Source organism: Puma concolor, chromosome B2 (assembly GCF_028749965.1).
Source record: "Puma concolor isolate L17-30 chromosome B2, mPumCon1.1.hap2, whole genome shotgun sequence".
In the NCBI taxonomy this organism is placed as follows: Eukaryota; Metazoa; Chordata; class Mammalia; order Carnivora; family Felidae; genus Puma; species Puma concolor.
Window position 1 is genome coordinate 89,206,015 of NC_141671.1, and position 26,108 is coordinate 89,232,122.

Consider the following 26,108-nt stretch of genomic DNA (forward strand, 5'->3'; position numbering starts at 1 on the left):
AAAATCAGGTTACTTGTGAGGTGCCTGGGTGGCTCAGTTGGTTAAGTGTCCAACTTTAGCTTAGGTCATGATGTCATAGTTTTGAGTTCGAGCCCCACATTGGGCTCTCTGCTATCAGTGCGGATCCTCTGTTTCCCTGTCTCTCTGCCCCTTCCCCCTTCTCAAAAATAAATAAACATTGAAAAAACTGCATTTGCATTTAAAATCCGATTTTTTGGTGTTGAGTTGTGTAAGTTCTTTGCATGTATTGGATATTAACCCCTTATCACATATATCATTTGCAAAAGTCTTCCATTCAGTAGGTTGCCTTTTTGTGTTGTTGATTTTTTCACACTGTGCAAAAGGTTTTTATTTTGATGTAATCTCAGTACTTTATTTTTACTTTTATTTTCCTTGCCTTAGCAGACATACCTAGAAAAGTGTTGTTGTGTCTAATGTTATAGAAATCACTGCCTATGTTCTATTCCAGGAGTTTTATGGTATCAGGTCTCACTTTTAAGTCTTTAATACATTAATCCATTTTTAGTTTATTTTTGTGAGTAGTGTAATAAAGTGATCTAATTTCTTTCTTTTGCATGTAGCTGTCTACTTTTCCCTCTATTGAAGAGACTGCCTCTTCTTTATTTTATATTTCTGTCTCCTTTGTCATAGATTAATTAACCATATAAGTGTGGGTTTATTTCTAGGCTCTCTATTGTGTTCCATTGATCTTTGTGTCTATTTTTTGGGAGCAGTACCATACTGTTTTGATAACTACAGCTTTGTAGGATATCTTGAAATCTGGAATTGTGATACTTCTCGTTTTGTTCTTTTTTTTTCTCAAGATTGTTTTTGTGTTTCTGTATAGATTTTAGTATTATTTGATCTAGTTTTGTGAAAAATATTGTTGGTATCTTGTTAGGGATTGCACTGAATATGTAGATTGCTTTGGGTAGTGTGGACATTTAACAATATTTTTCCAATCCATTAGCATGGATTGTCTTTCCATTTGTTTGTGTCATCTTCGATTTCTTTCATCAATATTTTAGTTTTCAGAGTACGTTCTCTCACTTCCTTGGTTAAATTTATTTCTGGGTGCAGTTTATTTTTTGGTGCAATTATAAATGGAATTATTTTCTTAATTTCTCTTTCTGATACATTGTTATTACTGTATAGTAACACAATTGATTTCTGGCTATTAATTTTATATCCTGAATACAAATGAATTTGCCGAATTCATTTTCTACTTCCAGTAGTTTTTGGGTGGAGTCTTTAGGTTTTTCTATGTGTAGTAACATGTCATCTGCAACTAGTGACAGTTTAACTTCTTCTTTACCAATATGGATGCCCACCCCTCTTTTTTTCCTTATCTGATTGCTGTGGGTAGGACTTCCTGTACTATGTTCAGCAAAAGTGGCAAGAATGGGCATCCTTCGCTTGTTCTTGATCTTGAAGGAAAAGTTCTTAGTTTTTTACTATTATGATATTAGCTTTGTTTTTTTCATATGTGGCCTTTATTATGTTAAGGTATGTTTCCTCTAAACCTATTTTGTGGAGAGTTTCTATTATGAACAGATGTTGAATTTTTCAAATGCTTGTTCTGCATCTATTGAGTTGATTGTTTGATTTTTGTCCTTCATTTTATTCATGTGGTGTATCATGTTGACTGACTTGTGAATATTGAACCATCCTTCCATCTCCAGAATAAATTCCACTTGATCACGGTAAATGATTCTTTTAATTTAGAAATACTGCTATTCTTGTAATAGCTTATTTTGTTAGTCACATTAGATTTAGAACTTTGAGTTCGCTGATATGCAAAATAATGCTGGAATATACTGTCATCCTTATACTTAAAATGGGATGATGTAGGTCTTGGAACTTGACATTTGCTAGAATATAATTCTAAAATATCATATATATTAGAAATTGATTACTAATCTTACCTTTATGTAATTTAGTAAAAATTGCTCCTTGAGAAGTACTGAGAAAAAGAACTTTGAGAAATTAACTAAAAAAAATATTCTGGGGACACCTGGGTGGCTCAGTCGGTTAAACATCTGACTCTTGATTTTGCCTCAAGTCATGATCTCATGGATTGTGAGTTCAAACCTGATGATGGATTCTGTGCTGACAGTGCAGAGCCTACTTGAGATTTTCTCTCTCCCTCTCTCTTTCCCTCCCCAACTCACAAGCATGCACAAAGTCCCTCTCTCTTTATCTCTCTCACACAAAATAAATAAAAAACACTAAAAAAACACTTTGAAAAAGTATTCTGAACTCTTTCTAAAAACCTAAGCCATAAGTCATAATATTTTTTAGTAGTTTTAAGGAAATATTCAGAATCTAGGCCAACAAAAGAGAAAAAAGAATAGTTTGGGTTTTTTCCTTGCCCCTACTCTACCATTTGCATATAAGTAAGATCTCTGACACATTTCTAGATATTTTATGAGAGAATTGTCAAAGAGTAAGGGGATTAGTCACCAGTGTAGTCATGATGTAGGCTGGAGCATTATATTTCTTTAGGCAAAAATATTATTCCTAAAAGAGCTCATTTTTTTTTTTTTTTGAGAGAGAGAGAGAAAGGGAGAGAGAGAGAGGCAGAGGGAGAGAATCTTAAGCAGGCTCCATGCCCAGAAGAGCCTGACACAGGGCTTGATTTCACAACTGTGAGCCAAAATCAAGTGTTGCATGCTTAACTGACTGAACCACCCAGGGGCCCCAAAAAGCTCATTTTTTCCCCTGACATTGTCTGTTTAAAAATGATTTTATTTTTCATTAGGTTGAGATAACAGTTAACCAAACTATATACTTATATTGAAGATTGTAGGATAAAATTAAAATCATCTCCAAATATATGCAAGTTGCTGGATAAGCAGGAAAGGGAGAGATATTGATCTTCAAAGTACTTTCAGGGAGAGATGAAAAAACTAAGATGTTGAGGTTACACAAAGAGATCATAGTCATTGTTGCAAAGGTAGTACATAACATCACAAATTATCATAGGTCATTAAATGTTCAATGTCAAATGGGTATGTAGAAAATATACTTTAGGCTAAAGAAGTACTCATTGGGAAGGCTTTTGAAAAGACTTAGGCTTTAAATGGGAAGAACACTTACTGGGTACTGGATAGCTACAGTGTGGAGATATTGTGGTAAGTGCTTTTATTACTCTTCTTTACTGAACCCTTGAAAATAGGTAGTACAATAAATATATTATTTCTCTTATAGATGACATGCTGAAGTCCAGAGAAATTAGGCAACTTAATAATAATGATGGTTAGTATTTATTAGTGCTTTTTGTGTGTTAGAAACTATGATAAAGACATAAATATATTTGGATATATTTATGTTGGTATCTATCTTTACCATCATTATGTTCATCATCAGCCCTTATTTTAAACATAAAGAAATGGAGAAATAGGGAGATCAAGAATTTAGCCAGCATGACCCACATGATGTAGTAGCCCTGGACTTTAAACCCAGAGATTGAGTCATGAATCAGTGGGCTCAACCCATACACTAAACTGTTCTTTTGAGTCATTTGTAGCCAGTAAGAGATAGAGCTGGAATTCCTATCCTTGATTTGTCTGACTTCCAAGCCTATGATTATTTTCTCTTTATCTTTGTTGTCAGTAAAATTTAGAAACAAGCTAAATAAGAGATAGAGTATTTAACTTAAAGTGTTGGGGCTATAATGAGGAGGTAAAGTAATGTTCCAGAGATAAATTATCCTCAAAGGAGGTCATACAGCTGGAAAGGCAGTTACATATCTTGTTAAGTGGTCATGCTCTTATTGACTTCCATTTCCCAATTTGATAGACAGGAATTTGCCTTTCATCTGTTCCTTTTCATAAATTTGTCCCAGACCCTCCACAATTCTAGATAATTCTTGCTCTAGATAATTCTTGGCACTGCTACGTTTCCTCTAATCCAACTTTCTCTTTTATAATCCTTTGACCTTGGATTCTTTATACATTCTTGGAGGATCACTAGCAAATCCAATAAGCCAACATGTGACAGAGGATTAATGGAAGATCGACTTGCTAAAATGTAAGCATTCTCTCCATGGTCTTTTAAATCACTTCTATCTAAGGGAAATAATTATAATGGTAAGGATTTCAAACATGGTGGGAGAGAACAGTCCTATGGCATGGGGTCTCCCTTGGTAAAACCACAAGGCCGGTCACATGAGATCTCACAGGAGTGAACATGAGTGCCTGTATGGATTATTAAATAATAAACCTAATATCAGATGCCATCCTGCTTTGCTTCCAACCAAATCATGAACTAAAAATATCTTGAAAATTTTAGGAAGCAAGAAGATTTCTGTCTGAAAGATGTCTCGTCTCTTTAATGTTATTATATCAGAAAATACCATTCAATATGCCTAAATTATTCCAATCTAAAATTGTCTTACAATTCTTTGAAAATTGCTAATCCATGTGTACTTTTTATGTAATTTTGATGAACTAGAAGACAACAGCCTGTTGCTGGGCAATGTTTTGTTGCAAATAAAAAATATGGATATTTTAATTTTATCATTCCTCTTTTTATATATTTAATGATTCTTTCTCTAAGTGGATATAGCAAAGCAAAGTTAGATAGGGCTAAGTCAGTTTATAAGAGACAGTTTCTAACATAAAAGTCTTTACAATCTAGTTAAGGATATGACACACACAATAGAAGAGAACCTTAATATTTTAATACAGTATTTTAGATATAAAGGGAGTGTCAAAGTCTTTAAATCATTATCTTTCACTGGGATTCCTCAGAGCCTTCTCAGAGGTTGTTTTCAGAGGTAGAGTTTAGGGAGGGGAAAGGGGGAGAGAGCCAGCCTACAGAGCGCTTGCCGTTTTTACTACATTCAGCCACAGGAACCCTACTTTCACCTATTTTGAGTAAGATTTAGTTTGAACAAAGAATTGCAGTCTTAAAAAAGTGTAAGGCTCACTGATATATACCAATACTATTGTTTTACAGATGAGATAGTTGCCTGAAGCCAAGATAGGTTACAGGACTGCCCTAGCCTGAAGAACTTCCAGTTAAGGGAAGACTTGAAACGGGTTCAGTTATTGTCCTGGTATTGCTTTAGTGAGTGTCAGTGTTTTGATATCAGACATAAAATGTTTTGTATAAATTCTCCTTTATCTTTAACATGCTTTATATAAATGCGATAGATATTAAAAATATGGAGTACTCCCCTCACATCTAAAAAATTAGCATTTAATTTTTCACTTTCCTTTCTGGTCTCTTAAGTATAAGTGATTTTTATATAATTTGATTCACACTATAGATATATATTTGGACTTATTTTTTTAACCTATAAGTGTTTCTTCATGTCGCCACAGGCTTCTTATTTATAAATTTTACTTATCCAATGTCCTATTATGCTGATATAGCATACTTTACTTAATCATTTACATATTGTTGGACATTGAGGATATTTTCCATTTCTTTTCAGTTCTGTTACATTCCTAAACCTATTTCCCTTTTGGGTTACTTTTTAAAAGCTAACTGTGAGGATGGGACACCTGGGCGGCTCAGTTGGTTAAACATCTGACTCTTGGTTTCGGCTCAGGTCATGATCTCACGGCTTCATGGGTTCGAGCCCCGTGTCAGGCTCTGTGCTGGCAGCAGAGTCTGCTTGGGATTCTCTCCCTCTCCCTCTGCCCCTTTCCCACTCTCACTGTCTTTATCTCTCTCAAAATAAAAGAATAAACTTTAAAATATCAATATAATTAATTGCAAGGAGTTGTATTAATGTATCAAAAGTATATAAGACTTATAAAAGTATATATAAAAGTATATATACTTATAAAAGTATATATAAAAGTATAAAAGTATATAAGTATATTTTTGTGACCCTTTCTACATTGCTCTCTGAAAGGGTTGTGTAAGTATCATTTTATCATTGCTTCTCTCCTATATCAGTGTTTTGAAATTTTGTTACTTTAGGTGATACCACGTTGATGTTTTGCTTTGTGTTTTGATCACTATTGAAGATTCTTATTTTTATCATCATACCTATGTGGAAATTATCATCTTTGAGTGAACTATTGGTTTATATCTTGTTCTCTTTTATTTTGTGGTTCTCTTAAGTTGTAAAACCTTGTATATTTACTAATACTTTGTTTCGTGGAAAGTATATTCATAGCTTCCAATATTTTTAACCAGTAACTTTCATATGTTAACTCAGGTTACCACTGTCATTGACACTCTTAACTAGGCTCTAAAAATTAGGATTGAAATGTGTTTTTTTTTCTTTGTTAGGAATTATCTTATTTTGAATAAAAGGAGAGTATACTTTTAATAAAAGAGTTATATTATCTAATAAATACAGAAGATTAATTTTTGGCTAGATGATTTGCGTAGATAAGTAAAGTTTATAAAACTCAAATCTTTTGAATTCTTCCCTACCACTTCTCATATAAAATACATATATTCACAGCTAGCTTTATCCTATTTTTACTAGCAAATTTCCTTTAAAAAAAACAGTTCATATCACTGGCAATTCTATTCTTACACTTTTATCATTTATAATTCTAGTCCTCAAACTGTCAGAATCAATGAAAACTCCTTATTCCAGTATTCCCCAAACAAAGATTTACCTAAATAAAATAGAAAAAAAGGCAGAAAATCAAACAGTTCCATGCAAATAATTCTTACCTTACATGTTTGAGTTAGTGAAGTTCAGAAGGATTCTTCATTTGCGAAGGAGTATTCTTATTTGATAAACAATGAATGCATAAACCAGCAAGCATTATCTTCACCCCTTTTTGTTCTCTTAACCCTACAGAAAAAAAAAGACTTTGCCTTGAGAATTTGATACTTATGCACATATTCTCCCACTGGTGTTTCAGAGCTTCCAGAAACATCAAATCAGTTGGAAGATGTTCAAAACCATATTTGCTTGCTACTGCAACTAGTACAGTGAACTAATTTTTTTGAGGTGATTGGCCCCTAACCTGAATTTCTCTTCAACTGCCTCCATCAAACAGAGTTAGAGTCTTTTCCATTGCTGTGAGGTTAATAGCATTTTCAGATTCTAATCTAGTCTCTGAAAAATTGTCTTAAAAAAATTAATCAATAATACTCATTTTTACATCAGTATGTCAAACAAGGCAGAGTCTACCACACCAGGCATTTCTGTCATTAACTGTCCTATCCAGTACATATTCCTACACGACAAAAGTCAATAAACTCGCCATGCTTGCAGCATTGCTATTTGTTCATGTTTTTAATTCACTCATGTATTAAAGCTAGCCTGGAAGACTCACTGGGTGAAGACATTAAATTCCCCTGAAGCGAATATTTTCAGGAAAAAGGCTTAAATACATTTTTATGTCTGCATCCTGATTTATTCTCCTTAGGGATACTGGACAAATGCTTTCTGAAGACAGTTTATGTATACTGCTGTGAAATAAATAACCAATTAATGTATTTATTTTCAAAGTGACCTGGAGGCCACATCAACACAGATCTATTTAAATAAGAAATGGAAAAGAATTGTTTTGAAGATTGAATTAGATAATCACATGAAAGCATAAAGTCTAATGTCAGGCAAGTGATAAATGCTAGATATTAATAATAATGAGCATTATTATTATTACTACCATTATATGAAAGAACAATTATAAATTATAATTGGGAGTCTAGAGAGGGTGATATCAAGCATAACTATTTCTATCATTGGTCCCTCCTTGGTAATATTGAGTGTTTAATGGTAATGTAAGTGGAAACCAGGAATAAGATTGTTTCTTTTTGCAAAGAGAACAAAGCTGGTCAGAAATAGAGTAATCTGTTAATGTAATTACTCATGGAAAAGATTTTTTATTAAACGATTATGGAATAGCATTTTTCGTTCAATTAAAATGATGCTGAGCCCCTGCTATAGGTCAGGCACTATCCTACTCTGCTACCAAATATAACTTTTAGTTCCTGTTTTTAAAGAACTGTAATGAGTATGGGAGATAGGTATATAAGTTAGTTATATTGCAGTCTGGTAAATGAAATAATATAATACGTGAGGTACAGAAGACAAAATAATTACTATCAGCAAGATCAGGAAAGACTTCCTGGAAGAATATCCAAATCGGACTTTGAAAGATGTAAAAGTTAGGAAGCATGGTCATGACACAAGGTATGGTTGTGCAAAAACTTAGAGGGTGGAAGAAGTCTGGTACTTGAGGGAAATTTAGGATGTTGCCTGGCAAGTGTGAGATGATGGTGACTGAAAAGAGATGAAGCTGGAATGCTAAATAGAGGTCAGATTTTTGAAAGCTTTTGTAACTATGTTATGGAATTTGAACTTAATTTCGAGGTCAGTGGGGAACCACTGAAAGGTTTGAAACATGAGATAGACCTGATTTATAAAGAAGACCCCGATTCTGAAATGTGAAGAAGAGATGGTAGAGAAGTGGAGATGAAGGGAAGAATTTGTAGTTCTTGACTTTATTTACTGCTATAGAAACTTATAAAGTCAAAAGTTATGGAAATTCCTGTACATCATTGGATTAATTGATCAGTCGTTTGCAGCAATAGTAATAATTATTTCCCCTTCCTTGGAGATTACTATTGAGCTCTCTCTTAGTACACTGGCCTTGTGCTTTATTTTTTATTTATTTATTTATATATTTTATTATTTTTATTTATTTATTTATTTTTATCGTTTATTTATTTTTGAGACAGAGAGAGACAGAGCATGAACAGGGGAGGGACAGAGAGAGAGGGAGACACAGAATCTGAAACAGGCTCCAGGCTCTGAGCGGTCAGCACAGAGCCCGACGCGGGGCTCGAACTCACGGACCGTGAGATCATGACCTGAGCCGAAGTCGGACACTTAACCGACCGAGCCACCCAGGCTCCCCTTATATATTTAAAAAAATTTTTAACGTTTATTTATTTTTGAGAGAGAGAGAGCGAGACAGAGAGACAGAGCACGAGTGGGGGAGGGGCAGAGAGAGAGGGAGACACAGAATCCAAAGCAGGCTCCAGACTCTGAGCTGTCAGCACAGAGCCCGATGTGGGGCTCGAACCCACAAACCTGTGAGATCATGACCTGAGCTGAAGTCGGAGGCTTAGCGACTGAGTCACACATGCGCCCCTATTTATTTATTTGTAAATGTTTATTCATTTTGAGAGAGAAAGCATGAGCAGGGGAGGTGTAGAGAGAGAGGGGGCAGAGGATCCTAAGTGGGCTCAGCGTTGACAGCAGAGATCCCAATGTGGGACTCAAACTCACATACTATGAGATCATGACCTGAGATGAAGTCAGACTCTCAACTGACTGAGCCACCCACGTGCCCCTCATGCTTTATTTTTATTTTCTGATCTCAGCAGAAGTTTTAGGAGACCACTAAATGTCCAGGACAGAGATAATGAGGTCTTAGTTTACAGCAGGGCAGAGAGTTGAGGAAGGTGACTGAAGATAGAAATGTGTCAAGAGGGATATGAATGTGGGAGCAAGAAATGGGAAGGGAGAATAACAAAGATGAACAGAAATGGGTTAACAGTCAAATGTCCTGAAAATAAAACACAAATTATCAGTTCCTACACAAATATAGGAAAATAATATTTTAATATAGAAATTTGTTGTCAAAATAGAAATAGTAAATTAGAATGCATATTATATTATATTATATTATATTATATTATATTATATTATATTATATTATAACATTCAATGTATAGATATTAATTTTAAATCATGTAAGTAGAGCATTCAAAGACATAAGGATGAAGGGATAATTTTCAAAAGGAAACCTCTCAGTAAAGAAAATCAGATTGCTTGCTACTTGCCTTATTCCAAATCAAAACTATCTATTAAAAAGAAGTATCTAGGGGCACCTGGTTGTCTCAGTGGGTTAAGCATCCGACTTGGGCTCAGGCCATGATCTCGTGGTTCATGAGTTTGAGACCTGCATCGGGCTCTGTGCTGACAGCTCAGAACCTGGAGCCTGCTTCAGATTCTGTGTGTGCCTCTCTCTCTACCCCTCTCCTGCTTGCACTTTGTGTCTGTCTCTCTCTTTCACAAAAATAAATAATAAACATTAAAAAAAATTTAAAAAGAGGGATCTATATTTGCCTAATATCACACTTCCTTCATCTACTTAATATATTAAAATTCAACACAAGGTATGATGCAATAATTTTTTTTTGGCACCTTCTGATTTCCTGTTTTTCACTCAAATGGTTTAAAACTGTTAAATTCCTGTGTCCTGTTAAAATGTGAAGCCTGTTGCTAAGTGGTTGAGTTATGGGTCTGTTCCTTAGTAAATAATTGTATTTTATTCATAAATGAAAAAGTTCTAATAGAAGGAGCCAGTGTCATGAAGAAAAACAAACTCTTTATGTGTAAGAAGTAGATCAATAGCTTCTTTGGACTGAGAGGAAGAACAACTCTTCCAGAAAGGAAGAAGGGCCACTTCCTTGGTCATAAATGGTATTGTGTTGCTTGAAAGTAGATTTGAGGTCTGTGAGGTAAACAGCATTAGTGAAACCATTAGAGAGGTGTGGACAACCTCATTTTTCTTTTCTTTTTTTTTTTTTTTTTTTTTGAGGCCTCTTTCTTAAACTGAGAGAATGCAGACAGGTGACTAATCCAGCAAGGAAGGTGGAAATTGTTTTGATCTTAGGTTAAAGAGTCGAGAGTGAAATATAGTGCATTCCATTTGGGAGTCTTTAGGAGCAGACTGGGATGCTAATTGGATAGCTAACATATAATGAGGCAAGATATCAGTTAAGTATCATAAGATTCAAATTTGTTTAAAAAATTAAATATATTTGATATTTTTTCAAATAATTACATTTTGAAATAATTTTCAAAAAAGAAATTTATATTTTTAATCTGTAAGACAGCAGGTGCAAAAAATCAGCAGTCGAGCACAGTACCTGAAAAAATGATTCCTAGGTTCATTGAATGAATGAGTGACTGCTTCTTAGATGTAAGCAAATTGAGGTGTTTCAGCCACTTAGATTACAGCATTGTGCCACCTAGTGGCAATCTACCTGGAGTACATGGGTAATTAAAAAAAAAAGAAAACTGGCCCTTCTGGAAGGGAATTAAATGTACTTTGACCCCTTGCCTACATTAAATTATACCTTCAACTTTATTGAATTTACTGAAGTGAACAGCCTGTAAAATCCAATTCTGAATATTCTATGAAAATGTCATTGAAGATTTTGTTCATGACAACACTCATGAGTCGTTGGAGCTATCGAAGCTACAGTCATTCATTTAAAAAAAATTGTGCCAGAAATGAAAGAAAAATCATTTACAGGTAAGAAAAATATAAATTTCTAATAAATACATATGTGCATTTTCAACCTTCATTAGTAGCAAATAAATGTACATAAAATACCATTTCTTCCTATCAAAATAGCAGATTACAAAAAACAATACTCTGTTGGTAAGGCAGAAACGAGGGAGATACTTTCAACAGTTATTGGTTCCGGGAGAATGAGTTGGAACAATCATTTTTTTTTTTATTAATTTTTTAACTTTATGTGAACAATTTCATGTTTATAGAAAGATCGCAAGAATGTGATCAGTACAAAGAACACTTGCATAATTTTTACCTAGACCCATTAGTTAAATGGGTTAATATGCTACTCCATTTGTTTTATACCTATCTTGTGGAACTATTTGAGGCTAAGATACATACATCATGACCCTTTAGACCTGAACACATCATAGTGTATTTTCTAAGAATAGGAATATTCTCTTACATATTCATGGTACAGTTATTGGTGTTAGTGAATTTAATATTATGTGATAATTTTTATCTGATCTACCATTCATTCTATAATTTTCTCAATTGACTCTATAATCTTTTATAGCAATTTCTTTCCCTTCAGTACAGAATCCAGTCTCAGATTAGGTATTATTGCATTTAGTTGTCATGTCTCAGCCTCCTGTAATCTGGAACATTTCCACAGCCCTACTTTGTCTTTTTGACCTTGACATCTTTGAAGAATATAGACTATTCATCTCTTCTTTAGTAGAACATTTCACATTTTGTGTGCTTTTCTAATGATTCTCATTATTCTGATCTATACATTCTTGATTGAAACCTAATGTGTATTTCTCAGATTACCACGTCTGAAGGTACATGATGTTCATTCAGCTGACCCTCATTGGTAATGTTAATTTGTTCACCTGGTCGAGGGTGGTCTAATTTATTCATAGCATAATAATTATTTTTTCTGCGCTTTTACAGTTTAAGACCACACAAATATTCTACTCTTCATAAAAATTCCCCTGAGATTTAGCAACTGTTGATGATTCTGATCTTTCCAAACTTCAGCATGTTCATTTTCACCTTCAGTACTCCCTTTGTATTTATCAGTTGGCCCTCAGCACTCTACTGTAAATAAAAGCACATTTTCCTTTATCCCTCATCTGTCTGTATGTATTCATGAATTCCTATTTTAAAAAATGGCTTGCCCTTCATTACTTTACATTGTTCCAGATTTGAACAGTGGAAGCCCCTTTAAGATGGATTTTTTTCTTGGATAACAGAGAAATAAAAATAAGGAAAAATAAACATATGTGATTTTTTTTGTACTTTGTTTTTTTTTTTTTTAAATCCACCAATAATTTCTGGAAATCGTTTCATATCAGTTCAGAGTGGTATCTATTCCCCACTTTTTTTTTTGCACAGCTGCATCACAATCCATTGGGATAACCCACTGACCAAGTAATTACAATTTTGGGAGTATCTCCTAAAGGAAATTCTCAGAGATGAAGGTAAAGTCTTATGCATAAAGGTTTTCAATAAAACATTATTTTTTTTAAAGATTTTATTTTTTTAAAGTAATCTCTACACCCAAGGCTTGAACTCACAACCCTGAGACCAAGAGTCACATGCTCCACAGACCAAGCCAGCCAGGTGCCCAATAAAGTATTTTTATAATGGTAAAAACGTAGAAATAATATGAATAGCTTACATTAAGGAGTGGTTAATATACTATATTCACATAGCAAAGCATTATCCAATCATTAAGAAGGTTCATTCCTTTTTTTTTTTTTTTTTAGTATGAAATTTTTGTCAGATTGGTTTCCATACCACCCAGTGCTCATCCCAACAGGTGCCCTCCTCAATGTACATCACCCACTTTCCCCTCCCTCCCACCCCCCATCAACCCTCAGTTTATTCTCAGTTTTTAAGAGTAAGAAGGTTCATTTCTTAATATCATGTTAAATGAAACAAAGATGTCAAAAGTAAATACTTTGATTTGAATCATGTGGAATGCACAGAAGAGAGATTGGAAGGGAATATCCTGAAGCAATAAAAAAAAATGGATGCTTCTGAGGGTAGGATTTCCCCCCTCTCTTTTCTATAGTTTTTTATAGTTTCCAAATTATCTTCAGTGAGCATATAGTGCTATTACTTTCAGAAAAGTTGAAATCAGTAACTAGGAAGATTTTTCTCCCTTAGAAATCAGAATACTTATTTTCTGGGGTCATTATAAGTCTTTATTATATTGTATTTCTCTTTTTACTCTGGGTGGTAGGAACCAAATTTAAAACTTAGTTACAACTGCTTATAAAGCAAACCCTTACAATTAGCCCACTTGAGTTCTCTGTTCCCTTTTCTTGATTTTATGTGTGTTTTCTTAATCTTATGATGTCTTTTATTGAAAATCTCAAATCCTATTTATTTATTTATTTATTTATTTTTAAAGTTCTTAAAAAAATTTTTTTAATGTTTTTTATTGTAGGGAAAGAGAGAGAGAGACAAAGAGAGAGAGAGAGAGAGATTATGAGTGAGGGAGGGGCAGAGAGAGAGAGGGAGACAGAGAATCAAAGCAGGCTCCAGGCTCTGAGCTATCAGCACAGAGCCCAACTCTGGGCTCAAACCTATGAACCTTGAGTTCATGACCTGGACCGAAGTTGGATGCTTAACCAACTCAGCCACTCAGCTGCCTCAAATCCTTTTAAAAAGAGGTGGGGTATAAATAAATAGAACACAAATGGAATTCCTACATAATAATTGTCTTCAAACAGCTAAAGTAGACATTATGGATACATAATAGATTTTGTTTGAATATTTAAAATGTTGTATTTCATGCTACAGCAACCGATGCTAAACTTCTTCAGTCCTCTCAGTGGCTGTGGTTGGGGAGGAATTTACCCCAGATCATTGTTTTCCAGACAAATTAAAAAGAGAGAGAGAGAGAGAGAGAGATGAAATCAAGATATTGAGTTAACACTATGGAAGATGTACTGAAAAGCAGATTAAAATGTTATTTTCAAAAGTTATGTAATACTGGGGTCTCTGGCTGCAGTGTGGGGCCTCTGGCAGTCTGTAGAGCGTTGTGGCTCTTGATTTGAGGGTTGCAAGTTTGAGCCCCACTTTGGGTATAGAGATTACTTACAAATAAAATCTTCAAAAGAAAAAGGCTATGTAATATTTTTGGAATAGCAAACGTCCCCTGTCAGGGTAAAATCTACTTCCACTTGGTACTTCTGTTCTCAGACATCCAACCCTACTAATATTAAATATGTGATTGCTGACCTGCTCTGCTTTCCTCTGCCTGTTATTTAGGAGTCCTGTAACCCAAATTTCCATGTTCTCACTTAAGCTAGTTCTTTGTGGCATTGGCCTCTGAGGACATGTAGAACAACTGTCTAATTTCCATGCAGTGTTCTTTAATAAAAATGAAGATAATTGTTAAAGCCAGCTCCTCCATTCCTGTCCCACTCTTTCAGAATAAATTTGAATGAAAGATAATGGATCCTTTTATTTAATTTTAGAGAAATGAGCACCAGCTAATAGTGGTAGGGCTTGCAGGGTCTTGAGAAATCACTGAGTTTATTCCCCCATATCCACACAATTTCTGACACAAGAGAATGTTACCTATTACTGAAAAAAAAGGAAGAACATTTTTCAATTTAATTTTTAGGGTAATCATTTATTTAAGAACTCTCTCAATAGGACTCCCCCTGCCTCCCCTCCAATCTAACTAAATCTTTATGCTTCAACTTGAGTTTCTTTGTCCTCAGTGGAGGCAGAAAGAAGGAAAATTTACATAACTGAATTCATCTGACAACTCTTATTAAGCTTCTTTTAATTTTTTTTTGTTTTCTAGGTTAAAAAACATGGTCCTTTATTTTTTCTACAGATGTTATTTTCCAACCAATTAACCATATTTGTAGCTAGCCTATGAATCATTTCCAAATTGTTCACATGATTTCTTTGTTATGTATCTAAAACAAGACACTGTACTATAAGCATGAAGCCAGTGGGGTAACTAAATGAAAGTATCTCTCACACATTCTGTGCTCTTTCTGTTACTCATTTTGCTTTTGGATTTGGTTTTATGGAGAAGCTACTTTATTACTGATTTCTGTTTAAGTGTGCTAATCAACCTAAGATCATAATCATTATCCAGACTAGTAGCCATCTACCAGTTTCTGGAGGTGAGAAACCATATTTGTTTTGCTAATTATTATATCCACAGTACCTGTCACACAGAAGACATTTAGTATTTGTGGACTGAATGGATTAAGTTTTATGCAGCATTTCATGATTTGCAATGCAGTTTTTAAAACTGCATTTAATTTAATTTTCTAAGCCATTTCTAAGGTGGCTATTATGAACTGAAGGAATTGGAATTCAAGATAATCTAACCAAGAAGTAGTGGAGATAGTTCTTTGCTTACCACGCTGTTCTGTGTAGAGGTGGCATTCTGCCTTGCAAGTGCTGTAGTCTCAAGCTGCAGGGCGGCCAGCCAGGTCACACTGAGTGTCAGTGTGTAACAGGACAGGTCTAGTCAATGGTACTGCAGAATTGGTATGAAACCTTAAACAAAATTATCTTCTTCTGTATGTTGGTTTCTTGGTATCTCTAAGCCTCAGTTTCCTCATCTGCATAATGAGGATAATTATGATACCTATTAATTAACTCACAGAGCTGATGCCATGAACATAAGCATACAGAGTTCATGAGTTTGAAAACACTCTATAGACTGTAAAGCGCAGTGCTTATGCAGAGTGGTAACACCACTTAGTACGTGGCTAACCCATGGTTTCCCAGAGAAATTGCCCTTTTAAGGACAGGAGGTATTCACTACATCTGATCAACAAATACGATCTAAACTATATTTCCAGTTGTCAAAATCTTTCTGTGTTAGGCTTCTCTATCTTATGGGCTTTCATCACCAAAACACAGAAACAACTCCCTACTCCCACCCCACTATCCCGATCCATTAAAATGAGAAGACAGAGAACTTGGCATTACTTTAGGTGAGGCAACTGTGGGGCCATTGACCTTTAAATATAAATACTATATGTAGTAGCTATTTGCTCATACTGGTGCGTTCAATGTTTTTTTCTAGTATTTTTCATGATCTATAAATTCTTAAGTGATTTAGGTCTTTTTTCTATATGGACAACTCAGAATAGCTACAGCACTGTGGAAATTAATTCTGAGGTTCATTACCTGGTGACAAGAAAACTTGTGGAATTTAGTGTAGGCTTAATTATTCTTGGCAGGAAAATCCAACCTATTGAGTTTGGGAGCATCTTTACAAATACTACTTGGTATTGTAATATATGCTGATGGCTTCTGCTGCTGTGTTTTATGTGTTTTAGCTACATTTTTTATGTTTGCATTGGTGCCTTTGGGCAATTTAAACCTGAAATACATACATTGATAAGTACAAAGAGACATAAAAATAAGAAATTAAAAAAATATATATAAATAAATCAACTCCCTTATGAACACAACCAAAATATGAACAACAAACCAAAACGATTTTTAAATGGCCTTTTATAGGCTGATTGGAAGGGTTAATGTTTCCTTTCACTGGGGTTGTTTGTTTGTTTTTTTTTTTTTAAATTTTTTTTTTTTCCAACGTTTTTTATTTATTTTTGGGACAGAGAGACAGAGCATGAACGGGGGAGGGGCAGAGAGAGAGGGAGACACAGAATCGGAAACAGGCTCCAGGCTCTGAGCCATCAGCCCAGAGCCCGACGCGGGGCTCGAACTCACGGACCGCGAGATCGTGACCTGGCTGAAGTCGGACGCTTAACCGACTGCGCCACCCAGGCGCCCCTGGGGTTGTTTGTTTTAATATTCGAGGATTATTTTAAAGTGTGCACTCCCCTATGATCTGGAATCACTGGCTAGTAAGCCGTTATTTCTGACTTTGTTGTGTTTTTCAGTTGGGTTGGTGTAGCAAAGGCATTTGAGAACAAGTGATTTAAGATAAATATAATGACACTATTTTATAAAATGAAGTCTATTTGCCAGGATGCCAAAGGAAGAGAGAGAAAAAAGTAGAAATTATACTGTGAATAGAAATGTATCTTTAGGTAGAACATAGTAATTTTAAAAGAAGTGTAACTAAAGAAAATTTTGACCTAAAAATAATATTAATATCTTCAGTAAAAATGTCTCTTCCAACTTCTAAATTGTTAAATATTTTGGATACTTCAGTTGAAGATCAGAATAGAATTTTCCTCCATATTTTCTTAAAAAAGAACTTGTTTAAGCTAAATGCAGTGGTTGAAATGATATTGTAAGGGAATATTTATAAAACCAAAAAGATTTTTGGAAGAATTTAGTCATTTAAAAAATGAGAAAATGTCAATATATATGAGGTTAGCATTATTTGCACTGATAAATAATAAGTTAGTACCTTTAGAAGTTGATACAGGGGGCACCTGGGTGGCTCAGTCGGTTGAGCGTCCGACTTCGGCTCAGGTCATGATCTTGTGGTACATGGGTTTGAGCCCTGCATCAGGCTCTGTGCTGACAGCTCAGAGCCTGGACCTGCTTCGGATTCTGTATTTCCCTCTCTCTCTCTCTCTCCCTTGCTCATGCTCTGGCTCTGTCTCTCAAAAATAAATAAATGTTAAAAAAATTTAGGAGGTGATACAGAATATGCATATTTTTATGTATGTATGTATGTATTCTAATGGAATACACTGAAGTCTAAAAAAAAAAAAAAACCCTTAGTGATTCTACAAATAAAGAAATTAAATGAATTATTAAATCTTAAAAAATGCTATGCACTTTGGAAATAAATTGCACAACTTCAACTTAAATGTGAGAACTCAAACACTGTGGATGGCCCTTTGCAGTATCTTTGATGAACAAAATCTTTAATTGATGTTCAGTAAAGCAAGATATTGTTCCACTTTCAGCTCACGGCACTTAGGAAATCAGTCTGCAAAAGTGTTGGCCGTGACCCAAGACTTCACTGAACTGCCAGTTCATGTGTGAGAGGCCCTTATGTTTGCCCTTTAATGTCTTGGGGTTTAAAGAAGGACAGAGAAAGTCTGGCTTAATCACCAGGCCGGCAGCAGGGCCACAGATCAGAAGAGTAGATTTTTTTCTGCTGCTCTAATGTTCACAATTCCTTCTGAGGTTAATAGGTTCCCAGAGGTGTTTTCTTCAGTAGAAGTTGTTTAGGGTCTCATTGAGTACTTCCTGTCCTTTTTTTTTTTTTTTTAGGATCATCTTCAACCCAGAAGAAAATGCTTCTGCTCAGTGGTTAATCTGCTTCCCCTCATTACCTTTCTATCACACAAAAAGAAAAAAAAATCTTAAGATTCTTTGACCAGACTTTGCTCCTGATGATAGAATCTTCAGTAACTGTTGCTTCACCACAGGGTGAGTGCTGGCTTTCTCATAAATCACATTTCTTCTGAGAGTCATGGTTCCTGCAAATTAGTCACATATATAGACAAATTAACCATGTTTTCAGCTTTCACTGAAGTTCTGTCACCTTGTGAATGAGTTTTTCACTAATGGAACACTCACTTATTGTAGATTTACCAATGCTTAAGATCTGAGCCCCTGTGGGACTGTTGCATTTTATATTCTACTTTTTAATTAATTCTAAACTTCTATTTTCAGACAACAATCACCTCCTAAGAATTTATATTTTCATTCTATTATATTTGCTAGCAGTTACACAAAGAAGCAAAGCTAAAATCAATACACCGATCACCCATAAGCATTACTGTACTTGGAATCATAAGTCTAGAGCAACAAAATCAGACATTGAATGTGATAGAGAGCTAGGCTTATCCATATAGCTCACTCTTGCTTGTCTGAAATCGAACCCCTGCCTCTGACAAATCATGGATGACTCCACATTATATATCTATAGGATTGTTTGTAAATTGTTTAATCCATCATGAAGGATTATCTTTGGTTGGCCCAGTGCCAGGTATTAAATGTTCTTCAGAATAATGAAATTGTATTTTAAGCTTTTTATAAAGTTTCATTCAATTATTTATTTAAATAGGTAATTATTGAAATTAAATTCCAATGTGTGGTAAAGCAAATACTTGAGTTGTAGGTACCTTTGTATACAATTAAACCTGACTTTTTTGTAACTTTTATGTTTTACATAGTGGGAGCTCCTAGAAGATTAAAAAAAAAACAGATCTTTGTGAAATTAAGTGAGGTATATTTTTTCCCCCTGCATTTTTTCCCATAGAAACATGATAATAATCACTCTTGTTAATGATCTGAGAGCTGGATATTAACACCCTTAAAAATGCATTTTCTAGATCTCTAACTGGTAATGTATGGTTTTGTGATAATCTTTTGAATGGTCATCATTTAACTCCTATCAATTTATCTTTTTTTCCAAATATCCTCTTATCAACATTGTTTATATATTAAATAATTAATTTTTTTGAGTAAATATAGAGTACAACTTTGATCTTAGCTTTAAATGAAATTGCTTCAATATAGTTTTTTTTCAAACTTGGACTTAAACTTTTCATTGATGGTATCATGAAAAAATTATTTTCTCATTTAGACTAAGTACTGAGTCCTTCTAGTGGGTGGGTTTCTAGTTACATTTTTAAAAGTATTATGAAAGGCATTGTAAGGTATCTAAGGTAGTAGGTAGTATATATTTAATTTTACAAAATTTAAATACCTACCCACATTTAGTGACTAATTTAATGGATGGGGATCAGGTAGAACTTGACTCATGAAGAGTTTTCGCTTCAATAGCACCGATTCTCTCCTTTTATTTTATTTTTAAATAGTGTATACTTTTTGAAATGAAATACCCAATATAAATATAAATTTTTTCCAACATCTAAATTGAATTAATTCATTACAGTTCAATAAATCCTCAAATATGAAAAGGGTAATTCATTTAAAAATGATTGCTGCTTTCTGCGCTTTTTATGTTTAAAGCTAAAAGAGGTAAGCTTAAATTCTCCCCATAGAAGTGCCTTTTTTATGTGTCTCATACACTTATCTGCATCTCAGATCCTTTTAATGTCTACAGAAAATGTACTGACACCACCAAATGTTGAAATTTGAGTCACTTGGAGAGTTTATGCCTGTTAGTTTATAAAGATCACTTGCATTGTGCTTAAAGGCACATGATAACGTTTGTTTTTCTTCTTAAAACTTACTTTATGAAAAGGCATGACAACTTAATTTCAGTAGTGATCATTTAGGGCTGTGGCTTTTGAATATAAATCAGAAAACAACATGGTTAGTCTGCTGAAGTTCTAGTATCACTGTTCATCTGTGAATGAGAGTTTGGGAAATTTTGTTCCTTCTACAGACTTAGCCTAACATTTTGTTTATCATCTTCTTTATTATATAAGAATATAATTTTGTGTTATCGAGAGAACAAAATTCTTGAGGACTAATAAAATGGGCATATGATAGTATTTTTTAATTTAACGATAATAATAATTGTTCTAAGGAGTTTATAGGTATTAAATCACTGATGCTTTATAACAACCCAGTGAAGTAGGTAGATACTATTATCTCCAGTCTACAGATCAGAATCCTGGATCTCAGAGATTAGATAACCTGCCTAAAATTTCACAGCCGCTAGATGGTAGAGTTGGGATTAAAACCCAGAATATTTGGCGCACTCCTTGGGTTTTTAAAATTTGTGTTTTATAATACATATATTGTATGCGTATTTATAATACAGTTTATTTAATTATTCAATGAGAATCTCCAAATAAGTTATGTTGAACCCAATTTCCTTTCACGAAAATAGATTAGTTTAAATTGGTGATTTAGTGAAAGACAACCACTTTTCTGGCTATATCCTTAGGTTGAACATTGAACCTAATAGTATGGATATGGTTAAGGCTTAAGAATCAGAATATATGTTTAAGATGTACTTTGTCACTAGTTGAAGTTGTATATGGGGAAGCTATTTAACCCTTTAAATCTTGTTTACTCATCTGTAAAATGGGATTAGTATTTCTATATTTCTGATAGATTTCTTGTGAAGACCAAGTGAGATAGCACTCATAAAAGGCCTTTAGAAACTTTATTGCATCCTACATCATCATCATCATCATCATCATCATCATCATCATCAACACTATCATAAATAATAACAATATTGATGCAAAACCCAAAGATATATGTGGACAGGGATAGAGATGGGCATATAGGTGGCATTTAACTGTCCAAAGGCAGAGTTTATAATTGCCTCTGACATTACCTAGTACCTGCTCTTCTCTATCCTCAAATGCTTTGGACTCCTATGCCACTCTTTTATTAACCAAAACTATTATTACTTTTATTTCATTTCATTTCATTTCATTTCATTTCATTTCATTTCATTTCATTTCATTTCACTTCACTTCACTTCATTGTTTTTAAAAAAACTACTCTTACTTTTGTTCTTCGTGTTCCAAAGCTTGCTGGTTATCTTCACTGATAGCTCATATGGACTACAAATTCAACATTTCTAAAGCTGAAGTCTACGTTCACAGCGAGTGAGTAAAAGAGGTGATAGTTGAACCCAGGGTTCTAGTTTCAGAGTACTTGTTCACACAAACATAGCATACTGTATTTTTGGTGTGTTTTGAAGAAAATAACTCTGGAGGCAGTATAGGGAATAGATTGAATAGGAAAGAAATGGGAAACACGGAGAATCACTTTTTAGTGGTCCAAAAGGGAGATGCTTAGAACCTGAACCAGGTTAGTAGTTGGAGCCTCCAAGGTCAGATGGGAGAATTTAAAGGAACTGTATGTAACTAGCTCATTCTGATGGTCTATGTACTAAGGGGTGTCCAAAAGACCCTCTTATGGAGATTACAAATTCAAACAATTAAAGGAACACAGGTAATTAATTTAGTTATTGGACCATATGAAATACACTAGGGAGTGGTAGAGATTGTGGTAAATTGTAGAGCACATGTCTGGTTTAAAGAAGGCAGTTGCCTTGAGGTTTCAGTGAATTTCTGCCATTTAAAAATGTGCCCTGTGCTACCTTATATTGTATTCTGTTTTCCAAAAGGAGTTTTAAATTTGGCTTTTCATATAAAATCCACTCGTTTTGAAATGATGGTAACTAATTTAAAAACAACAGACAAACCTGTATGACTTAGTCAAAATTTATCTTCCACCTGGATTAAGTCTGTAGCTGTCAGTTTACAATCTCTGCAGTGATTCCGGATTTGGCAACTAAAAGGATATTAATGCCTATAGAGGATGTAGGAATAAAAGCAGGCTGGAGGATAGGTGAAAATGTATCAGGAGTATGAATATCTTGGTTGGTGGACCAGATAAATGATTGGAAGCAGACAATGTCATAAAAGAGAGGGCAGGATAATGGTTTAAGAAACATAGTGTGATAAGAAGAAAGAAATTCCTAAGGGAGGTGGTCAGTATAATCAACATAATCATGCTGTCATTATATTGAAGGTTCACTCTTCTTGCAAAACACTGTATTTATTTATTTATTTATTTATTTATTTATTTATTTATTTATTTCATTAATTCATTCATTCATTTATTAAGTAGGCTCCACGCCCAGTGTGGTCTTGAACTCAAGACCCTGAAATCAAGAGTCAGAGGTTTAATCAACTGAGTCACCCAGGCCATCCACACTTCATTAATTTTACATTTAAGTTTACTACCAGGCACTTACATAGTCTTACTTTGTCCTAAAAACAATCTTCTGAGGCAGGCATTATTATTTTATACCTAGTTTACAGATGAAGATGAATGAATGGCAGAACTAGGATTTATATCCAGGTTTTACAAAAGTTAGTATTCCTCTAGAAATATCAGACAGAGCTTAGAGAAGAGCATCTAGAAGTGTGCAGTGCCAACTTTCTACATACCATTTTTAAAAATTATTCCTTTATTTTGAAGTTTATTTATTTTGAGAGAGAGAGAGAGAGAGAGAGAAGAGAGAGCAAGTGAGCATGGGCAAGCAGGAGAGGGGCAGAGAGAGAGAGAATGAGAGAATCCCAAGCAGTCTTTGTGCTGTCTGTGCAGATCACAATGACCTGAGCTGAGATCAAGAGTCAGACGCTTAACTGACTGAGCCACCCTGGCACCTCTTAAAATTACACTTTTTTTTTTTTTATAGAAAATTATACATTCCCATACAGTTGTAGAAATAATACACAGAGATCGGTGTATGCTTTACCTAGCATTCCCCAATGGTAACATCTTGCAAAACTATATTATCTTAACTGGGATATTGACTTTGATACAGCCAAGATATAGAATATAGAATAGTATAGTCCTATACATGTTCTAGATGTACACCTAAGTATTTACATCGTTTTGGTCTGGATATAAATGGTGTTATTTTAAAAATCTTGTCCATGTGTTCATTATTAGTGCATAGAAATAAAATTAGGCTTTTTTTTTTCCTATGTTTAGCTTATATCCTATGACCTTGCTGAACTCACTTATTCATTTTAGCAGGGTTTTTTTTTTTTGGTAGATTCCTTGAGATCTTTTATGTACACAATCATGTTTTTGGCAATTAAGAACAGTTTTCTTTCTTCCTTATTGATCTGGATGCCTTCATTTCCTTTTCTTGCCTTATTGTACTGGATATAATTTGTAGCATGTGTTGAATAAAAGTTGTTACAGTAGACATCCTTGCCTCACTCCTGATACAGAGGGAAAGCATTCAGACTTTTCATTAAGTGTAATGTGAGCTATAGCTTGTTTTGTTTTCTTTTTTATATAGATGCTCTTTATCAAGTTCAGTAAATCCTCCTCTGTTCTTATTTTTCTGAGAGGGTTTTTTTACTATTATTTTAAATGAGTGATGAACAGTGTCAAATGCTTTCCCTGCATTGGTTGATGTGGTCTTGTGATTTTTCTTTTTCTTTTTTTTTTAAGTTTATTTATTGAGATAGATAGAAAGAGAACATGAGCAGGGGAGGGGCAGAGAGAGAGAAGGAGAGAGAGAATCCCAAGCAGGCTCCTTTCGTCAGCACAGAGACTGAAACGGCTCTATTCCATGAACTGTGAGATCATGACATGAGCCAAAATTGAGTGCTGGATACTTAACCAAATGAGCCACCCAGGTGCTCTAATCCTGTGATTATTCTTAATGTGGTGGATAAGCAGTTATTGGATTTTGAATATTGAACCAATCCTGAGACCCTAGAATGAACCTCACTTGACAATGGTGTATAATTCTTTATATATTGTTGAGTTTTATTTGCTAAAATTTTGTTAAAGATTTTTGTATCTGTATTCATGAGGAATATTGGTTTAACCTTGGTAATGTCTTTCTCTGTTTGCTATCAAGATAACATTGACTTCATAGAATGAATTGGGAAATGTTACCTCTTTTATTTTCTGGAAGAGATTGTTTAGCATTAGTATTCATTTTTTTTTTTTTTTTTTTAGAGATTTAGTAGAATTCTCCAGTGAAACCATTCGGTTTTGGAATTTTTTGGCGAATGTTTTAAATTGTGAATTCAATTTCCTTAATAGTTATAGGGCTATTTATAGTACCTATTTCTATTTGGGTGAGTTTTAATAAATTGTGGTTTTCAAAAAAATGGTCCTTCTTGTCTACATTGTCAATTTTCTGTTTATAAAATTCTTTGTAATATTATTACCCTTTTGATGTCTTTAGAGTCTGTAGTGATATCCTTTGTTTCCTTACTGATGTTGACAACGTATGTCTTTTCTTTTTTCTTTGTTGGTCTTGTAGATGTTTGCCAATTTTATTGATCTTTTCAAAGAAACAGTTCTTTGTTTCATTCATTTTCTATATTGTGTTTTGTTTTCAATTTTATTGATTTCTGCTCTTATTATTTTCTTCTCTCTGCTGGTTTTGAGTTTATTTTGCTATCTTTTTATAAGTTCTAGAAGTGGGAGCTTAGATTACTGACTTGAGATTTTCATTTTTTCTAATATATGCATTTGGGGTTATAAATTTTCCTCTTAATACTACTTTAGCTGTGTTCTACAGATTTTCATATATTGTATTTTAATTTTCATTCAGATAAATATATATTTTATCCCTTGAAATTTCCTATTTGAACCACAAATACTTCAGAAGTGTGTTGTTTAGTTTTTAAATGTTTGTAAATTTTGTTATTATGCTTCAGTTATTGATTTCCAGTTTGATTCCATGGTAGCTGCAGAATGTGCTTTGTATGTTTTCAGTTCCTCTTAGTCATGATGTCTAGTTCTTTTTATATGTTGCTAGATTCAGTTTGCTAATATTTTATTGAGCATTTTACATCCATATTTATAAAAGATTTTGGTTGGTAGTTTTTTTTCTTCCACCTAGTAACAGTTATTACCCACACTGATGGTAGTTGATTTCAGTCCTTAAAAGTGCTAATCGGCTTTGTAAATTTACATCATGTTGCGTGCTTTGCTTGATTAATGGCCCCTTCCCTTGAAGGACTGTTACTGTGAAATCAGGGACTATGTCAGTTTTTGGTATCACAATAAAACCATGAAACCAGTTGGGAAGTGCTTCTTCCTTTCATCTTCCTTGGAACAGTTTATGAAGAATTGTTATTAATTTTTCTTCAAATGTATGGTAGAAGTCAAAATAAAGCTGCCTGGGCCTGGGATTTTCTTTGAGATTAGGTTTTTTTTTAAAAAAAATTTTTTTTTTTCAACGTTTATTTATTTTTGGGACAGAGAGAGACAGAGCATGAACAGGGGAGGGGCAGAGAGAGAGGGAGACACAGAATCGGAAACAGGCTCCAGGCTCCGAGCCATCAGCCCAGAGCCCGACGCGGGGCTCGAACTCACAGACCGTGAGATCGTGACCTGGCTGAAGTCGGACGCTTAACCGACTGCGCCACCCAGGCGCCCCGAGATTAGGTTTTTGATTACTAATGCAATCTCTTTATTTGTTGTAGGTCTGTTCAGATTATGTAT

The 26,108-nt window shown here is 34.2% G+C and overlaps 1 long non-coding RNA gene across 1 annotated transcript in view; it reads left to right on the forward strand.

Annotated features, from left to right (window-relative positions):
- The window catches only part of LOC147581102 (uncharacterized), a 321,165-nt gene that overhangs the window by 101,488 nt on the left and 193,569 nt on the right, over positions 1 to 26,108 (forward strand). The gene's annotated exons all lie outside the window — the stretch shown is intronic.